Source organism: Lepidochelys kempii, chromosome 24 (genome assembly GCF_965140285.1).
Source record: "Lepidochelys kempii isolate rLepKem1 chromosome 24, rLepKem1.hap1, whole genome shotgun sequence".
In the NCBI taxonomy this organism is placed as follows: Eukaryota; Metazoa; Chordata; order Testudines; family Cheloniidae; genus Lepidochelys; species Lepidochelys kempii.
In genome coordinates, this window is record NC_136403.1 from 4215385 (window position 1) to 4227349 (window position 11965).

An 11965-nucleotide genomic window follows, 5' to 3' on the forward strand; every position below is an offset into this window, starting at 1 on the left:
TTGGGCTTAGATCATTTGTGTCGAGAAAGTACCATGAGATCGTTGTGCAGAAGGACAAAACAGAAGATTCTTGGGGTGCTCGAGGGAGGGTGGCTAAGGGGCCGGGATCCCACCGCGGGCCAGCGCTACGAAATCCAGCAGCAGCGTCTCGGAATGCGAGAGCAGCAGCCGGCGTGACTGGTTTTTGTGTAACATGAGCCAGCGCTGGCCAGAAACGCCGCTCGGTTATTCCAGAACCCCCCCTTCGCTCTCTGGGTTCCCCCCCCGATACATCCCACCTCTGATGGATGGCTCCAAACAGACATTCCAGCAGCTGCCCCCATCCCCGAGCTGACAAATTTAATCTGCCTCTGGTCAAAGGTCCCGCCGGCTGCATTCTGGGGTGAGAGCCGGAAAATCCCAGCTTGCTGTTTTCAGACTCGTGCTGGCAACAGCTGTGACGGTGGTGGTGTGGGAGTGGGGTGGGGGGGACGCACCGAACAGAAGTATTAACAGAGCAGCTGCTGCTGCTGAGAAAGCCCCCCAAGTAAGGGGAGATCTTATTATAGAGCACGGGGAGCTGCCTTTCCTGGCTCCGACCTGGGTTATTCTCAGCTGTGGCCATCGGGGGCACGTGCCCAGCCGGGGCGGCATTGAGGCAGGGGCTTGGGGGAGGGGCAGGAGGAGGGGTGAACGCCAGGACCTAGCTGGGAACCTCTGAACGCAGCGCTTGGGTGGGATAGAGTCTCCCCCCACCCCAGCGTTGCCAGCCATTCTGATTTTTAGGGGTGCGGGTTGTACTAAACTGAGAGCACCCACTGAAGCAGGCCCGGGGGGTCAGGGGTCAGATTGGTGTCATCAGGGGATGATGCAGTGGCTGATGACATCACGGCATTGCCGGGTTATGAGGTCACCTTGCGCCATGACATGATACGATGGGATCGCGCTGGGCTGGGACAAGCCAGGATGGCCGGGGGCAGATCCACATCATCCCATGGCGATGCAGTGACACATGGCAGGGCGGCTTTATGGCCACCCCCATACAAGAGGATGGGGTGACCCCCAGTGGAGGGGATAACAAACTAACTCACCAACAGGTGCACCCCCTCGTGGCAGGGTGGGGCCTAGCAGGGTCTCCTCCTCAGGCGCCCACCCCGCTGACAGCCGCTCTGGTCCTGCAGTTGTCTGGTTGGTGGGACTTGACCCACCAGCTTGGTGGCTTGCAGTCCTATCCCTTCTGGGGTAAACTGAGTCCTGTGTGTCTATAACCCAGCAGGGTCACCCCAGATCTCCTGCCCACCTCCAGAGCCATTCATCCTTTCTAGCCTTTGACTTCCATGCCCCCTTCATCAGGGGGCTGGGCAGGGGACCGGGACCCTGCCCCTCTTTTTACTCCAGGTTCCAGCTAAGGTCGGTCTGCCTCTAGGCCTTTCCACCAGGCCCTTCCTGGGCCCACTCCTCCGCAGAGCCCCAGAGGGAAACCCGCAGTTCCAGGGAACACAGAACAGTCCCACGGCAAGCCTACCTGCCCCGAGGAAACTCTAGCATGCAGCAGTCTCTAGCTGTCCTCTGGCCCCAGCCAAGCCTTCTTTCAGGGGTTTAGCATGAAGTCCTCTCCTCCTCCCACCAGCCCCTATTACCTGGGCTTCCCCCCTTCCCCACTCCCTTTTAACCCCTCTCTCCAGGCAGGTGAAGCAGGTTGGGGCTGATTGAGCCCACAGGCTGCCATTAACCCCTTCCTGCCGAGCACAGGGTTGGCACAGAGGATCGGGGCCGTGCTGAGATCCCAGCATGGCGTGGCCACTCGATGAGCTCACCTTCTGCTGTGACACCATCACGGTGAGATGGGGCGGCCCAGGATGCTCGGGGGAAGCGGGGGGCCGATCTGCGTCCTCACATGGTGCGTTGACGTCACTGCCCGGCATTGCTAGTGGGTGGCAGCACCCGGCACCCTGATGGGATGCGACACAAGCCTGCGGGGACGGGAAGGCTCAGGCTTGGGATGATGGAAGCCCTCTGGAAAATGGCCTGTTTTTTGTGGGGCTCACTGACAGGGACCAGTGACATCCTGGCTCCATTGAGGTCAATGGGAATTTTTAGTGGGGTTAGGATTTCACCCACTGGGGCCCTGGGGACCATCTGAGAGCCTTTCATAACAGGATCTCCCACCCGCTTAACGATGCACCAGTGAATTTAAACTCCCAACCTGCACCCCTGCTGTCACCTCTCTGTTTTGTAGGTGGGGAAACTGAGGCACAAAGAAAAAAATCAACTTGCCCGAGGTCATGCAGTGGGCCAGCGCCAGAAGCAAGAATGGAATGCACATCTCGTAGTACCCCTGCTGCTCCAACCACCAGGCCGCACTCCCTCCCCAAGCCAGGGACAGCATCCAGGACTTCTACCTACCAGATCCCTCGCTCTAACCATGAGACAGGGCCTAGAACCCAGGCGTCTGGATTCCCATCTCCCCCTGCTCTAACCACAAGACTCCACCCTCATTGCTCATGCCCACCCCACCCAATGCTCTCTCTCTCTCTCTCTCTCTCTCTCTCTCACACACACACACACAACTAAATTGGAAAAAAATAAAAGTTTTTTTAAAAAATTATTATGTGTATCGATTCTCTCCCTCGCCGCATTCCTTCGGGGCTGCAAGAAGCCGCCAGCGTGCTCCGCATTTCCTCGCGTTCCAGCCAGGGCCTTCCATTGTCTCTGGGAACACAGCGAAGTCTTTGGAGTGGGGACAAAGAGCGGGAGAATAAATAGAACGGTGACATACACCCATGATGCACGCAAAAAAAAAAATAATAATCAATTTCATTCAGTTGCAAAAGGGGCCTGGGCCAGGCACTTTATATTTAGGCTCCCCAGGGAGACCGGGGCTTTTTTTGGTCGCCCCATGTGGGAGATAAGAGAGATTTTTTGGTCCTTCCCTTATAAGGCTTATGGGGAGCTGTGCAGAGTGAGGTCACCCTATTGAGGTCATCCTACCCCCCCTCCCCTTCCCTATTGGCCCCACGGCGAGGCTTTGTCTGGGCTCGATTGAACCAGTCATCTCAGCCCAGCCTTAAAGGAAACAAAACCCTTAATTATCTGGCTTGGAGCCAAAGGGCAGCCGGGAGACACAGAGCAAAGAGAGGCAGCTGTCTGTGGCCTCTTAAAGGAGCAGCATCACCACTATCCTCCCGAGCTTGCTTCCAAAGGGCACGTCTACATGACAGCGGCGCAGTTAGCCGAAGCGTAGACGCGGCCTACGTCTTTGGAAGGGGTTTTCCCATTGCTGTAGTTAATCCACCTCCCCGAGGGGCCGTCGCTGGTTTGATGGCAGGGTTCTTCTGTCGGCCTAGCCGCATCTACGCTCAGGGCGTGCCATTTTTCACAGCGCTGTAGCTAGGTCGATCTAGCTTTTAAGTGCGGCCCAGGCCTAAGGGAAGGGCTTGCTTCCACGAAAAGTGGAACCGGAGTAAGGAAATGGAGTGTGAATTAGAATCATAGAATATCAGCGTTGGAAGGAACCTCAGGAGGTCATCTAGTCCAACCCCCTGCTCAAAGCAGGACCAATCCCCAATTTTTGCCCCAGATCCCTAAAGGGCCCCCTCAAGGATTGAATTCACAACCCTGGGTTTAGCAGGCCAATGCTCAAACCACTGAGCTCTCCCTCCCCCCAATTATTGTTGCCGCTTTAGCGATGTCCATTCTCTTTGCCCAGGTGGATGGGCCCCGGGGAGGGTCTCTTTCGTGTCCTCGCATGGGCCAGTGTTGTTCTGGTTCGTTTCATGCAGGGGGAGAGTGCTGGAAAATATTCACCATATGCATGCCTGCGTGTGCTCACGAGAGAGACTGCCTCTGTGACTGGGCTTGTGCATACGTGTGAGAGAGACCGGGCGTCTGAGCAAATGCGCCGGAGCGTTCGTGCACGTAAGCGCCCGAGAGACTGTTTGTGACCGTGCTTTGTGTGTATGGATTTGCATGTGACAAGGCGCGTGTGTATGTCTGCATGTGTGACAGTGCGATTGTGCTCGTGTGTTGGATCGGTGTGACTACATACCCAGCATGCAAAGGTGTGTGTGTGAGAATATTCACAATGTGGGTGCATATGAGCATGGACAGTGAACAACACCAAAGCTCTGCCTTGCGCATACCAATCCCCCCCATAAAAGACCCCACAGTCCCCCAATTTAGATTACGTGTGCTCCGCTGACTAGATTTAACAAGGCCGGATAATTACGGCTACAAGGACGGGAGTTAGATTTGGGCCAGTGACTTCTTGTCAGTTACAAGTTTTGGGTGTGTTTTGACTTAGTTTCAGGGTCTCCTTGATACAGTCGGGAGCCTGGTGTCAGGTGTGGTCGGAGCTGCTGTATCCAGGTTGGGTCTTATCTAGCCCTTCCCACCAACAGATCTCAAAGCGCTTTACTAAGCAGGTCAGTATCGGTAGCCCCATTTTACAGATGGGCTTGCAGGGAGTCCCTGGAATAAAGGGGACTGGGAGAGGGGCACAGGGAGAGTTTGAGGGGGATATGGAAGGATGCCCAGAGAGGGATATGGAAAGGGTTTGCAATCAGCACGGCCCACAGAAGCAATGGAGTATGCGAGCCCCAAGTCAACAACAGACCTAAGACTAGGGAAGGATCAGGGAGGACTGAGGACAAAAGCTTAGGGAAAATCAGAAGGCAGCATCCCCTCCCCTGCCTCTGGAAGCCTGCCAGGGAGGTGACATGAAGGAGCTGGAAGGGGGAGGTGGCACAAAGAAATGTAGCAACAAAAGAGGCAGAAATTCCTGGTGAAATTAAACACATTCCTCACTGCCCAACTGGTGACAAAAGTGGCCAAGTGGGGCCAGATGGTGGAACCAGATCTCCATCTCCCAGGAGAGAGGGAACGGCAATCAAAGGGATCCCAGCACCGGGGTTGGCTGGCACAGGGCGAAAGCCAGATAAGATGTCTGGGGGCTAGAACCACATGGACCCAGCCCCAGAAGGCGGTGGAGCCTAGGGATTCAGCTGGGCGGTGAGTGCATGGCTGCTGCAGCAGCTGGTGCTTCCAGGGCCCTAAAGGGGGTGTGGTTTGGCAGACATGGGGCATGGTTAGTTCTCAGATTGGCCCTCCACACACCCTTTCACACACAGAAAGCATGCAGCAGCAACAACAATCATCACCCCCTCATTCTTATCTAGCACGTTTCGTCAGCAGATCTCAAAGCGCTTTACAAACAGGTCGGTATCATCACCCTCTTTTTACTTATGGGGAAACTGAGGCACAGAGCAGGGAGGTGACTTGCCCAAGGTCACCCAGCAGATCAGTGGCAGAGCTAGGTTTGGAACCTGTGTCTGCTGAGTCCCAGTCCAAAAGCATAAAAGCATTACTCACAAAGTATGCAGATGGCACAAAGATTGGGGGAGTGGTAAATAAAGAAGAGGACAGGTCGCTGATCCAGCGTGATCTGGATCGATTGGTAAACTGGGCCGCAAGCCAACAATATGCATTCCTAGGCAGCCGCGTGTACAATCACGCACCGAGGAACACAGAACGTGGGCCATACCCACAGGACGGAGAAGTCTATCCTGGGAAGCAGAGGTTCTGCTGAAAACGACTTGGGGTCGTGGTGGATAATCAGCTGACCATGAGCTCCCAGTCCGATGCTCTGGTGTGAGCCTGGGATGTACAAACGGGGGGAATCTCGAGTAGGAGCAGAGACGTTACGTTACCGCTGTATTTGGCTCTGGTGCAGCTGCTGTTGGAATGCTGAGTCTAGTCCTGGCGTCCGCAATTCAAGAAGGATGCTGATAAATCAGGGAGGGTTCAGAGACGAGCCAGTCCCCCCTGCTCAAACCACTAGACCCTACTCCCCTCCCAGTGCTGGGCCTAGAACCGTGGCATACAGACTCCCAGTCCCCTGGCTCAAATCACTGGACACCCCTCCCCTCCCAGAGCTGGGTGTAGGATGCAGGGTCAAGATTTTTGAAAGTGACTAGAGGTGAGATGGTTTTTCCTTCCATTTTCAGGTGCTCAACTTGAAGTGGCCTGGTTTTCAGGCAGTTCTGAGCCATCAACCCTCTAAAAGCCAGGTGCCTTTAAGGCATCACAAGTGCCCCAAATCACTAGCCACTGTGGCAAATCTTGGCCTGCCAGCCCTGCCGGGGTGCTGGCCAGGTCTCGCTGCCCTAGGGTGGCTGGTTTTTGTACTGCCTAGCCTGGTGCCGGTGAGAACGTGCCGAGTGCAAATTTGCCCCCCCGCCACTTTACACCAATGTTCCCTCTGTAAAGCTCAAGTCACTACTGCACGCACGTCTCATGGCGGGGAGGTTGGTGCCTGGCTGGCATGGCACCTGCGTGCCAGGCCCTCAATCTACTGAAACCACGGCCTCGCCTCTCGGTGCTGGGGCCCGGGAAGCGGGATGGACCCAAAGCCTGCCATCAGGGAAGGGTAAGCTGTGGGGTGGGGCAGGTGGGGGCTTTTTCTGAATCTCAGCAGTGGTAACCCTACGCCGTCTCCATGAGATGCACCATGAAACAAGGCCCCGAAAACAGGCATCGATGTGACTCCCTGCACTCAGGCGTCTGTGTACCGGCCAGGAGCTGGAAAAGCGACTGTGGCCAGCTTGTGATTCAGTGCAGGCCGTCTGCCTGAATCAACGACCAAGGGTTTGTTTTTTACCATGATTATTATTATTATTTGGTTACCATCCCAAATTGTGAATTTGCCCTTAAAAGGAAACAGCTGGGCTGGGAAGGCCAGCTAAATATTAGCCCTTATCAGACTTTGACTCCAGCCTTCCCCACAACAGCTGGACGGGGGCCGTTGTTGGTTTAGGCCTCTCGCTGCCTCCTAACTAAATTACGAGCGTGGGCAAGGAGGAGGAGAGACAGCCGGGTAATGGGCAGCCAGCCAGGCAGGGCCGACGGCCGCCATGCATTGCCTGGGCAAGGCTGTGCCCCTTGGGGGAGCACTGGCCTAGGGAAAGGAGAAGCAAGCCGAAGGATCTGCTGGGGCAGGGGCAATGGCTGGAGAATGCCAGATTTAGCGGCTCTGGTCAGAGGTGGGAGAGATGCTCATCTGAAAAATTGGTCCAGCAGTTAGAGCAGCGGACTGGGAGTCAAGACTCCTGGGTTCTCTGGGTAGGCAATGTGGTCTAGGGGTTACAGCAGGCAAGCACTGGCAATCTGGACTCCAGAGTTCTTTCTCCTGCTCTGGCACTGGAGGGCTGGGTGACCTTGGGCAACTCTCCGGCCCTGAGTGCCTTCATTTCCCTGTAACTAAACTGGGGATGATATGCTAATCATAATAATAAACATGATGTCAAAGCGATTTGTTGCTCGGATGCAAGGGGCTAGTCAGATAGTTACGAAGGACATATGGCAATGACGCGGAGCTCTCTGGCTCACGCGCTACCCTTCTCTGGTTTCTTACCAAAAAATGAGAACGTTGCCGGACTAACTTAAAGGACTGCTGTAGCAGGGCCAGATTTCCTCAGGCCCACCCCAGGGACTCTGGGAAGCAGAGAACAGCCACCACGCAGTTTGCTCTGGCTACGCACCCCCATCTGCCTCCCCGAGAAGCAGAGATTAGCCCGTCCCCGCCTGGCAATGCGCTCTGGCCACACCCTGATCCGCTCCCTATGCCAGGGGCCGGGAACAGGCTGGATGCAGAGCACTTATGCCAGTTTCACACAGGGCAGGAAGATGCACGGTACAAAGCGCATACAGACTCAGTGGCACATGCTTTCAACTCACAACCCAAATGCGAGGAGCCTGACTTATGCCCACACTGGCCTCTCTCCAATGACCTGGACTCTGGTGCCGGCCCAGCCCATCCGTGCACGGACAGTGTGTACCCATAAAGCCGCAGCGTCAGTGGTGACTATCGGGCCTGCGGGTGACTCAGCCCTCTCGCCCTCTGTCTCTCCTCTTTGCCTCGCACAAAGACCCCCATTCTTCTCCCTTGCAGGGACAGATTTTTATGGTACTCACAGCCTGTGTGTGGTGGCTCAGCAGATAACGTACAAAGGCCCGATTGACTTGGACCATACCCTGGTCTTGGCATTTCAAGCCCCAACGGGCCAGTGGAATGAGGGCGCAAGATGTTGGCGCCGCAAAGAAAAGAGCTCGGGATGTGAGTAGGCCAGACGCTGCCTCTCGAGGTACAGCTGGGATGGCTATTCGCTCGCCCACAAGTGCTGGCCTTGTTAAATCAGATCTCTCTAAGCATCCAAGCAGGAGTTTTCCAGCAGCTCTTGAAGATCAGCTTGGTAGCCACAGGTAATAATAATCCTATTTTAAAGGCCCTTCTGCTAAAGGGTGTCTAAGGTTTGTTTCTCTCATTCTGCAGGTGGGGAAACTGAGGCACAGTGGGATTTTTTTTTTAAAGTGACATGACCAAAGGTCATAGAGGGAGTCTGTGGCACAGCTGAACCCAGAACCCAGGAGTTCTGGCTCCCAGTCCTGTGCGCCTACCCATGGCACAGATGGGGAAACTGAGGCACACGGCAGTGGAATACAACATTTTTCAAATGCGGGTGCCAATAGGTGGCCACCAGAATCCAAATCCACACCTCGGTGGCTTGATTTTTCATGGGCACTGAGCACTTACTGCTTTCCTTGACCTCTCCGCAGCAGCACAGTGGGAAGGAGGCAGGCTGGCTGGAGCTGCCTGCATAATTCCTGGGGGTCTCTAGCCACATCTCAGCCCCTCTCCACTGGGCACAGCAGGCCCCTAGTTACCAAAGTATTTATATCATGTCATGTGAGGCGCTAGCCTGCAGCCACTAAAGGGCATCAGCTGGTCTCCAGCGTGCTCATTTATTTCCAGTCACTAGACGCCCCCGAGGAGCCATGTCCTGCCTCCGTTCCTCATTAAATAAAGCAGAGTTTTGCTCACGGCCGTCTGCCACCAGGGAGCGGCCACTTCTTTCCTTGCAACAGCACCCCTTCTGCCCCTCAGCCTGCATTGGGCCCCATTAACGCCTGCTCCCCTGGGCAATTCCTCTCCGGCACTGGGTGCGTTGCCACAGCCCACGGCAGCAAGCCTGAGACCCCGGGTTGAGAGCCTCAGGCTGGTGCTACGGAGCTATAAACAGCCATGTCGACGTTACGGCTTGGGCTCTGTGACCCTGCCCGTCCCCGGCCTCAGAGCTGAGTCTGGCCGTCTACATAGCTATTTTGTAGGGCTGTAGTGTTAGCCTGAGTCTGCACACCCAGGCTCTGAGACTAGCTGCCATGTGCCGTGCTGACATCCCCACTCATGCTCGTCATGGACACATGGGAAGGTTTGCTGGCCAAGCCGCAGGCCCGGGTAGCAGGACACCTGAGTTCGATTCTCCGGCTCTGCCACCGACTCCTTGTGTGACCTTAGAGTCAGCTGAGCCAGGGAGAATTAAAGAGCAGTAAAACCTTCCTCCCGGTGAGCCATCACTTTCTCCCTGGGTGGTTATATAACCCCCCATTATCTGAGCCCTTCTCAGATGTTCATAAATCCATCGTCCCACCTCCGCTGTGGGGAAGGAAACATCACAATCTCCATTTTACAGCGGAGGGAAACTGAGGCAGGGTGCGGGGAAAGGGACTGGCCCAGAGTCCCCCAGCGAGTCAGTAGCCAAGCCAGGAATAGAACCCAGGAGTTCTGCGGGCTGCCCAAGCTGCCTCTCCCAGGTAGAGCAGAGATTCTGGCTAGGGGTGACTCTGGGGCAAGGTGCCTCGCCATGGGGCTCGTGGTAGTAAACACTGAGCGCCTATAATGGTGGCTGGAGCTGCAGATATTCAGATGTTCAGAGCCCCCCCTACCCCTCAGCAAGGAGATTGTGGCACCTCCCAGCCGTAGCCTCCTCTGGCTGGTTTGCGAATACAGACTAACACGGCTGTTACGCTGAAACCAGGGGCAAGTGGTGGAGGCCACATCCGGGGACAAAGTCTCTGGGACTATGGTGCAGGGAACATGGGAGGAGCAGCGGGGGAGGAATGGAGCCAAGGAGCGAATGGGCCTGTCGCCCCTGGGCACAGCACAGAAAAGGGCTGACCCTCGAGGAGCAACTCATGCTGCCCAGGTATTTAGGTGCCTAACGCCCCTTGACGGCACCTAAAAGCATTTCAGGACCAGGGCACGAGTCAATTTCCCACCACACTGCAACTAACCCCGGTTCTGTTTGGTCCTCGGGCTCACACGGCCCATCTGAGAGGGTGGTACCCCAGGGATCGGACAACTGGAAGGCAGAAGGGAGTTTAGAGTCATAGGCCGCATCATCAGGCCTGACCTCCTGTATATCACAGGCCAGAGACCCTCACCTAGTTACCCCTCTGCTCCAGCAGCATCTTCTCTCCTGCCAGGGGGATGGCCGAGGGGAGGGGAAAAGCGGAATCTCAGTGATCTTCTTGCCTCTTAAAATACATCCCCGCTCCTGGGGGAGTTGCGTCAGCCCATCCCAGATGACACATCTTGCAGGCAGCCGGTCAGGCATCCGTAGAAAAAGCAGCTGTATTCTGCTGTCTCATGGCTAAATCAAAGGCACCCTGCCCTGGCGCTTCCAAGCGGCGCTCACAAATAGCTGGGTTTGGAATCTCCCGCCCGCCAGTCTCCGCTGGCTTGGCATTCGATTACACCGAGGGTGATTCTGCAGGAATCCGTTTGGCTCAGGGATCAGTGAGGCAGCTGCAAGTCCCAGCTGCTCTCCTTCATCGGTTTCTGGATGGAGAGGGAATCAACAGAGTAGCTGAGCTCCTCCTCCAAGGATTCCCTGACCACACCTCTGAGAGGTACCATTGCCATTCCACAGTAGTGAAACTGAGGCCTGCCTTCTACACTAGAGGCTTGTCTACTAGGGCAACTACTCCTGATTAACTCCATGCGTTGGTGTGCTTATTCCAGATTAGCTTCATTCTCTTGGGAAGAGAGGTGGAAGTTAACACCAGGAAGGGCCAGATCCGGATCCGAGGGCCTGCCCCACGCTCCTGACCCCTTGAGCGACCCAATGGGCCGCTCCAAGGATTGATGCCTAAGCAGGGCGATGACTGGGAATTGAACATCATCGATATGTGGGTGTGAGGCTAAGCGGGAGGAAAGATGGTCCAGTGGCTAGGGCCCCAGCCTAGGAGGTGGGATACCTGGGTACAAGTCCCTGTTCTAGCACACATTTCCTGTGTGATCTAGGGCAAGTCACCTGCAGCCCAAGGGAATCAGGGGCCTAAAGACATGTGAAGATCTCTAGGCCTTAATTGCTCCATCTATAAAACAGGGATGAGCCAGTGAATGCATTTAAATTGTGAGGTGTCAGATACTGTGCTGATGGAGGACAGATAAATAAGGGAGACACTCCAGGAGAGGCTGGGGTAACATGCATCAGCTGGATGGAGGAGTACAACCAAGCAGCCCTGCCCTGCTTTGGGTGAAGTTATGCTGATGGCAGAATTGGGGCAATCCCTCTGTGTCCCCAGGCCTCTTGGCTGGGTACCAGGGATGTTTCCCCAGCTTTCAGGACAACGCAATGAGCTGAAGCAGGTATAAGCTCAGTTCTGAAATCCATCTAATCCTCCTGTCTCCAGCTCCTGCATGAATCTGCTCAGACATTGGCCCGCTGCAATAAAACATACAGTGGTGCATTGTGCCAGGTTTCTTGCGCCAGGTGGCATCACGTGGGATCACTGCAGCCCGGGCCGCACCCTCTACGATCTTGCTACTGCTCCAGCCTCCCCATGCCCGGAACAGCTCTTGGCCTGCCTTAAAATCCCTCGGGCACTGGGAAATTAAGCTGAGTCCTGGAATTGTCCACAGGTGGCACCCCGAAGGGAGAGCGTGGGAATATTCTCTAGGTACGTCAATAACCAGCCCTTTGTCTCTGCTCCCTAAACACAGCAGATGTCTATGGGCTGGTGAAGGCAGCTAAACATTGGCCGCTCTGAGAGCGGAGGTGGGGGAAGGATTACTAAGACTCTTTAAAGAGGCCGTCACTTGCAGAAGATCAAAAGACAGAGATGACTTCACCCCCAGATGTTAGCC